Source organism: Adiantum capillus-veneris, chromosome 25 (genome assembly GCF_014529385.1).
Source record: "Adiantum capillus-veneris isolate H3 chromosome 25, ASM1452938v2, whole genome shotgun sequence".
NCBI lineage: Eukaryota > Viridiplantae > Streptophyta > Polypodiopsida > Polypodiales > Pteridaceae > Adiantum > Adiantum capillus-veneris.
Window position 1 is genome coordinate 67,349,642 of NC_140955.1, and position 7,875 is coordinate 67,357,516.

At 44.5% G+C, this 7,875-nt stretch overlaps 1 pseudogene; it reads right to left on the bottom strand.

The window, feature by feature from the left end:
* Positions 1-6,982: 6,982 nt before the first annotated feature.
* On the bottom strand, positions 6,983-7,620 carry LOC147425036 (uncharacterized; annotated as a pseudogene).
* Positions 7,621-7,875: the final 255 nt, after the last annotated feature.

A 7,875-nucleotide genomic window follows, 5' to 3' on the forward strand; every position in this document is an offset into this window, starting at 1 on the left:
TTATCGCAAAATTTTGTAGTTGGACTGTTGGTAATGGTACAGACATCTAACGTCGCCAGTATGTGTTCCCATTCTAGAGGCTCCAAGGCATCTTCAGAGAATGGTTCCGGAATATACTCTTTGTCCTCAATTGCTCTCTCTAAGACGCATTCCTCTTTCCTTAAGCTTCCACAATGTGAAGCTCCGCACATCCATAGCTCTTTTGGTTGCCCCAACCATGCTGGTAGCTCTGATCCTGCTATTGTAGCCGAATCAAACTCTTCCACTGGTGTTTGGTTTACATCTTTGTAACTATGGTCTTTCAGTTGTATTTTAGTTGTCGTCTCGCCATGTCTGAGGTGTATGTGGTCATAACCCCAATCTTGGACCATCTTCAGTTTTCGCATGAATGGTCGTCCCAAGATTATCTCATAATTGTTCTTTTTGTCGAAATCGACTATTGCAAATGTATGCTCATACTCGATCCCGCACGAAGTGACAATTACTTTTTCCAAGAGTCCAAGAGGCTTTTCCATGAAACCATCTGCCAACTGCAACTTCATTCTGGTAGCCCTCAGAGCTGGTTTTCTCCATTTTTTTCGAGATTTTCTTGGTGGCGATAGCAACTCCAGCTCCACTGTCAAGAATGGCTTTGGAAACTACTCCTTAGAATTCTACAGGTAGCGTCATGTTTTCGTCTTCTCCCTCACAATATTCTCCAACTTTATTCAATGGTACCGGCCTAGTGTTTAGGTTAGGTCTGTCCAATTCCCTGATTCCTTCTTGTAGTTTCAAGGTGGGGTCCTTCACTCCAAATTTTTCTAGGCATTTTCCTATTGTGGTCCACATGTTTGTCCTTAGCCTTAGGAGTTTTGCTAACGTGATTGTGCATGCCACCGGGGTGGATAACATCTTAATCAATCCTTGTTAATCCATCACCTTGTTAGACGAAAGTCTTTGAGATGGGATTGCTCTCACTTCTGACTTAGCTTCATATTCTCCTAGGTAAGAGGGTAAGGTTCTCAAAGAGTCTGGTTGGCTGTTCCCCGAACTAATAGATCCTTGGTCTCCCCCTTGTGAATGTATCTCAAAGTTTATTTGTGATCTTGCCTCAAATTCTTCAATAGGAGGTAGGATTACATTCTTTTCTTTTCTTGTGCTATTCATGTGGTCATTCATCCTATTAGCCTCTTTGGCCTCTCAGATTTGCTTCCACAGATCATCTAGACCATTATCGTCCTTTCCCATTTCTGCCAATATTTTAGGATGGACCCCGTCACTTGCCTCATCGGTGGTATTGGGCACTATGATAGGCTCTCCCCTGGATTCATATTTATTATTGAGTCTTTCTTTTGTTTCCTCATGTTTCTCCAATGTTGGTTGGATAGGGGTTGGAGCTGGTGCGTCATGGCAATTTGCCAGTTTTCCCAACGGGTCTTCCATCAATGATTGAGCCGTCTCGATCATCTTTTTACACATATCCAACCTTTGTTTTTCTATTTCCGCATATGGATATGTCATCCACCTTTGCTCCTGGGTCTGGTTTTTTTTAAGTCGAGCTTCATAGGCTTTTAGAAGCGCATCCAGCTGCTCGTTTACCTTGTCTGCGAGCACATATCCACCTGATCCTGCACTTTTGGGCTCAACTAATTCCTTTGGTGCTATGGCTGCTATGGTGTGTGAGCTTAGTCTAGCTAGATCTTCTAACTGCTCCAACCTGTTCTTTGTATGTTTCAACTCATCGGATAGGGCTGTCTGCTCTCGCTCTTTCCTGGCTTTCCTACGCATCTTTCTTGCCTTCCAAGTGCTTCTCGGATTTTTCGTTTCTGAACTTTGGGCATCTGTTTTTGGTTCTTCTATTATGGGTTCGTTCGTCCTTCTTTGGGCTTGGGTTCGTTCGTCCTTCTTTGGGCTTGGGCCCGTGTCACCGCCTAAACAGGTATGACTATTTCATTTTCTGATACTCCACTGGAGGGTACTGTTTCCAACAGGTTCAAGGTGGCTTTTGCTCCTTTACTCGGGTTTTTAGGGCAATTAGGAATCAAATGAGTAATCCCACATTCTGGGCAATACGCATTGACTCTAATGATTTCATCATGGGGACAGTCTCTCAGCCAATGGTCTCCGCCACACTTGTAACAGGGGCCCTTGGGTTGTTGAGGTGCTCCTTAAGCTCCTCGTTGCTGGTAAGTCTGTCTCTGTCCGCCTATGCCTCCATTGGCTATGAACAACAATGTTCGTTCATCTAAGCTATATCTTCCTTCTCCTGCGGCCTGTGCAGCAGTTGGAGGTCCTTGATTCTCTATCATGCTCCATGGATCTGGTGTCGAGGGTTCTTCCGGCGGATAATAGACAGGGTTTTCCACATGTCCGTTGGGATCCTCATAATATGCATGCATAGGCACCAAAGCCTTTTCTTCTGATTTAGTTACCGTTGGGGTGTATCTTACACCAACTGGTCGTAATCCTGGTAGGGGTGGTTGTTACCCCAACACCGGTTGTGGTCTCTCTACACCTACAGGTCTTGGTAAGTTGCCTGCTTGATATCTAGGCATAGGTGGAACTTGAGGGGAAGCTACAGGAGCTTGGGGAGCATAAGGTCTCTCCCTCACATATCCCTTGTTATAGTAACATTCCTCGATCCCATGGTTTGTCCATTTTTGTTCAATAGCACACCACTTGGGCTGTTTAGCCTGGGGTTTGGAGTACAAGTTGATCTTTTTTAGCACTTCATCTACGAGCTTCTCCTGGTTTACCGCTATTTCTCCTTTCAGTGTTGTCTTGGAGGACTTGCTCCCACTTTGCTGTGAAGATGAATCGTCATCAAGGTCCTTGAATCGAACTCCCCTTCTTTGTAGATAGCACAATTTTCCATAAGGTACAAAGCTTCCTTGGTCAACTCATTCAATGTAGTGCTCCTCTTCATATGTAAGTCTTTCTGGAGATCTGCATTCCTTAGTCCTTGGATGAATATCAGCATAAGTCTGGACTGAGTTGGCAATTCTTCAACAGGACATAACTTAACATGTCTCTTTAGTCTTAGGGCTGCCTTCGGTACAGATTCTCCATCTTTTTGTTTGAATTTATGGATTTGTGAGACGGTATTATGAGCTATTCCCCTTTGAGATAGTTCCTCAATAAACTCGTCAAACACTTCCTCCATCAACTCAAAGTCTCTACGCTCCACAGAGTCAAACCAAGTTGCAGCATCATCCTCTAGGGTTAGTCCAAATCCTGCGAATTGGGTAGGAAAGTCTAACACCTCTTCGGCTCTAATCACACGTACAAAGGCTGCTACATGATCTCTTGGGTCTCTGTTTCCTGTGTATTTCTCTTTACCCATTTTTGCACTTGAGAAGGTCTAATTCTGTGATGGTCTACAAACCTCATCATTGGATCACCCCTTCCAAGTCTATACCCCTTCTCAGGCCTTCTGTAATAGGCTGGTTCCTTGCCCAACGGTGCTCCTAAGCAATAATTTCTAACGGTTCTTGCTGGAGGTGGTCCTTCTCTTCAAACTCGTTCCATGGGTGGTCCTCCAAGCTCGGTCGACCCTTGTGTCTTTGGCTTACTCTCTGCTTGATACCTTGAATAGTGTGGGGGTTCTTGCAAATCCCTGAGCCCTCGTGCAGCTGGATAACCCTCTCGGTTTTGGGCTGGTTCCATTGTTGCACTTTGTCGAATCCATGCCTGCAATGATGTCTGGTTTGTTGGTGGGTCTTGGTTGGTGAATGCTTGTGGTCTGGTGGAATGTGATGTAGCGTCATACTCATCTGAAAACGAATTCGTTGACTTGCTTGGGATGTGGGTGGATCTCGGTATTTCCTCAGAAGCGTATGCTGATGCTCCTGGACCTGTTGCTCTTTCTACTTCCTCTGGAAGAATACATTGGTATTCTCGCCCATATCTATCAACAAAAACTATGCCCTTCCCCGTAGTAGTTTCATAAGAGAATAAGTAAAGAACCTTGGCTTTGCTTAGTTCGTCTATGTATGGTTCTTTACTGCGAAAGTAAGAGACAATACCCTCACTCTCGTGTTTGTAGATTCCCACATTCTCGTTATAAGTTGGAACCCTAATTGTTTTCTTATCATACATGAAAATAGCTCCGTGCCGATCAATGTTTGGTGGCGGCTCTTGGGTTTCTAAAACCATTTTCCCTTTAGCCACATTGTCTCCATATCTGTTGTAATCTTCAGGGTTGATAACTATTAAATAGTGGTTCCCCTTTTCATCTCGGAATCTATCTCCATCATCATACACGTGGATTATCTCCAATCTTTGTGCTGGCTTCTCTTCAATGAAAATACACTTGCGACCTCGATAGTCAGAATAGACTAAGGTTCCTCTTGAGTTTGTTCCCTCCAAGAAGATCACCGTAAGCCTGGAATCACTCAAAGGATTTTGGGAGGTACTTCCTCCTCGCATAGGTCCATCATAGGTGAAACCTCCTGGCTGTTGGCTACCCATCATGAAGAAAGATTTGTATGACGAAGTGTCAGTATCACTACCTTCCTCAATAATCGGTGCTAGCAGATCTAACCTTGCCTGAGTTACACTCTCTTCGATGGACACTTCACTACCTTGGTCACCTGCTACCTTCTGGTCTCTAACAATGTATCTTCCTGATCTCAAATTCATCAAACGTATCACAAGTTCAACCACTAACCTGGCAATGGATCAGTTTCTGCACAACTTCTTGCTTTGCTGCCAAATAGACCTGTACACTAGAGTTTTAATTTCAGCAATTGAATCACCGCTCTTATCTACTAGAGGTTATCTTAGTAATGATTGGTATAACTCGAGAGTTAATCTCAACCACTACTGCATTTTATACATTGTTGATGTTCCGGATTAGGTTGCTAACCTGAAACAGTACTTTTCTCTGATGTTGGCCAATTTAAGCGAAAAAGCTTGAATTCAGTCTTGCTTTGTCAAATGGGCAACCAAGGTCCAAATTTACTTCTGAAAGGAGTTCTTGAACTCGTAAGCCAAATAGAACCTCACTGTCTAGGCCAGGTCAAATTTTCCCTGCAGAATTCCCCAATAGACATCCTACGCGTAGGATGTCTCCTGCTGCATGTTGCCTGGATTTATGCACTGTATTTTCCCCTCGTTGTGTTGAGCTTACAGCTGTTTTTACCTTCTGATTTGGACTTCTAAAAGCTGGTAAATGAGTTGGAAATCTGTTCCGACGGCTTGGTGATGGTGTTGATCAGTCTAATCAACTCCAAATTGGACTAAAATTGACTAGCAGGCTTGCCTTAGGCTATATAACACCTTACAATGCTCAAAGTCCAATTATGGCTTTATTTTCTTGCATTAGACATACTACGCGTAGGATGTCTTTTTTATCACAATGGCTTTAAGCTCAAGACTTAAGATCTCCTTGAGCTGATGATCACCTTGGTATACTCAGATTTTAGTTTGGAGTCCCAAATCACTCGAAGACATCCTACGCGTAGGATGTCTATTTGGTCTGTTTGAACCCAGATTTGTTCCACAGCTTCCCCCCGATGTCAGTATCCCAGTGGTATGCTTAGATCTTGATTTGGATGTAAAAGGTCCTAAACTTTAGCTATTTTTGCTTTTTCAGTCAAAAGTGCTAAAGTCCACTTTGAACCCAATTTTCTTACCCGACTTAGGTGAAACCCCTTTCAGTCACTCAATATATCATGAAAGACACACTCATGCAGCCATCTTATGGTTTTGGTTTCAAGTTGATGTTTTGGCAGTAATTGGGTAGGATGTCTAGCAATTTCAGTCTATCTGGCCTTATCCTATCAAGAGATGGCCAAGTTTCCACTTTCCAGTTGAAATTAGGGTAAACCCTACCTTCAAAACACACTGGTCAACTCAAAATCCCAAAATCCCTCCTAGATTGACCTGTAGACATCCTACGCGTAGGATGTCTCCTGGCTTAAAATTAAAGTTTTTTTCTGACAGAAATGCTCCTAATGCTCTGTAGGCCTATCAGAAACACTCACAGTAACTTTTGGATTTCAATTAGGCTTTCAACCACACTTTTGCGTCTTTTACAAACTTGTAATGATTCTACCAAGCAAGTATACATGCATGAAATACTCTACATCTGAATCATGATGTTCTACTTACTCTACTCCTACCTACCATGAGGAAATGGTGATAATGGTGTTTTTGGTTGCTTTTTTGGCCTCTGCGGACTCTCAAGCTCTACTCTCACCGCTTCTACCACTCCCACTTCTACTCTAGACTCGACTACTACCTAAAACTACCTAAGTCTACCTCCTCTACCTAAGTCGAAGGATCTAGGCCAGACGTACGCTTCCTAGACTCCCTCTAAGACCTAGAGAGTCCTCCACCCTCTGAGCCTATCTAAATGTAAAGCGAGACTCTTGGAAAGCCACAAATTCCAATCCTCAAGGATTAGTCTCGGTCACCTACCTAAGGTTTTTGTCCCCGGCAGCGGCGCCAATGTTGGACGGGTACGCCACGACGGACGTCAGCATAGCGAGAACTCACCCAACAAGTAATGTCAGCTAAGGACGAAGCTCGACCCACAGGCGCGTGGAAACATCCCTAGAAAAGGCGGCAAGCCTTGCATACCTTGTATTCTCTCCATAGCTTTAGCAAAAAAAACCTGCGACTCGTCATCTACATCGACCACTGGATCATCGAACCCCCAATCTGCTTCATGGAAGCACTCTTCTTCAGTCATCATGGCCTTACCATCACAAGGCAAGAGAGAGGGTTTCCCAACCCCCTGGTCCGCACAAAATGTCTCTTCACCTGCAATCTGTTGCTCTTTGACCACCTTATCAACATACATAACATCATATGTCTCATACCTTAAGAAAGCAGACTCCGTTTCCCATGTGATGTCCGTATCCAAGGCACTGCTATAGCTCGAATACACCTTGGTTTTCTCCACAAAACTCACCGGCTTTGGCACTTCAGTTATCTTCTCCACTGCTTGCTTTTTGGAAGTCACTTGGTCAAGCACATTAGACGGTACTCGGTAGACCTATCTCTGCAACTGCTGTTGAGGCCTCATGGGACCACACGGTATCATCTCTACTCTGCCATCACGCCTATTCACTGCTACCACATGTGCATCAACGAAGGGGCGGATTACCTGAAGCTCTTCCCTAGCAATTGGCCTTGGCACCAATGGACTCGCCAAAACCTGCTTTGCGTGTTGCTTCTTTAAAACCTTCTTCGTCCTGCTCTGCACATAGGCTACTACCTCCTTGTATGTGCACGGTCCATCTATCTCAACTTTATCTCGCACTTTTACATGCAAGCAATCCACAAACTTGGTCACCTTCAAAAAATCTGCATTCTCTACAGCAGTTACCTTAACCAACTTGCTTCATATGGCCTCGAACTCCCACACGAATGCTCGGAAATCACCGTCAAGGCTTTGATTTAGGTTGTCCATCATCTGCTTGACTTCACTCCACTGCCTGTTGACCACATATCGGCTTCGGAATGCCGCTTCCAATGTGCTCCAATCCTGTTTTTGTTCAGCCTGCAAGCCCTCGTACCATACCTTTGCCTTTCCACGAACCAGGAGCTGGAAAGCTTGGGCCACTCCCTCTTCTCTTGACAAGCCGCTCCCCAGCAGAAAAAGGCCGTAGTCTTGTAGCCAAACCTCAACATCTTCGGCACCTGTAAAAGTCACAAAACCCGACCATGCACTGAGGAGCTACTGATTGCTTCTCGGTGAAGTTGAAGACGGTGTCGCGGTTTGAAGAGCACGATCTAACAAGAATAGCACCACTGATGGGATGGGGGAAAAGGGAACAACACCCTGCACACAATACACTGCCTCTCTATAGCCCAAGCTAATAGTCCGCACCCCTACCCACACAGATTCACACACACATGCACACTTTTTTGCAAACTTCCTATGCA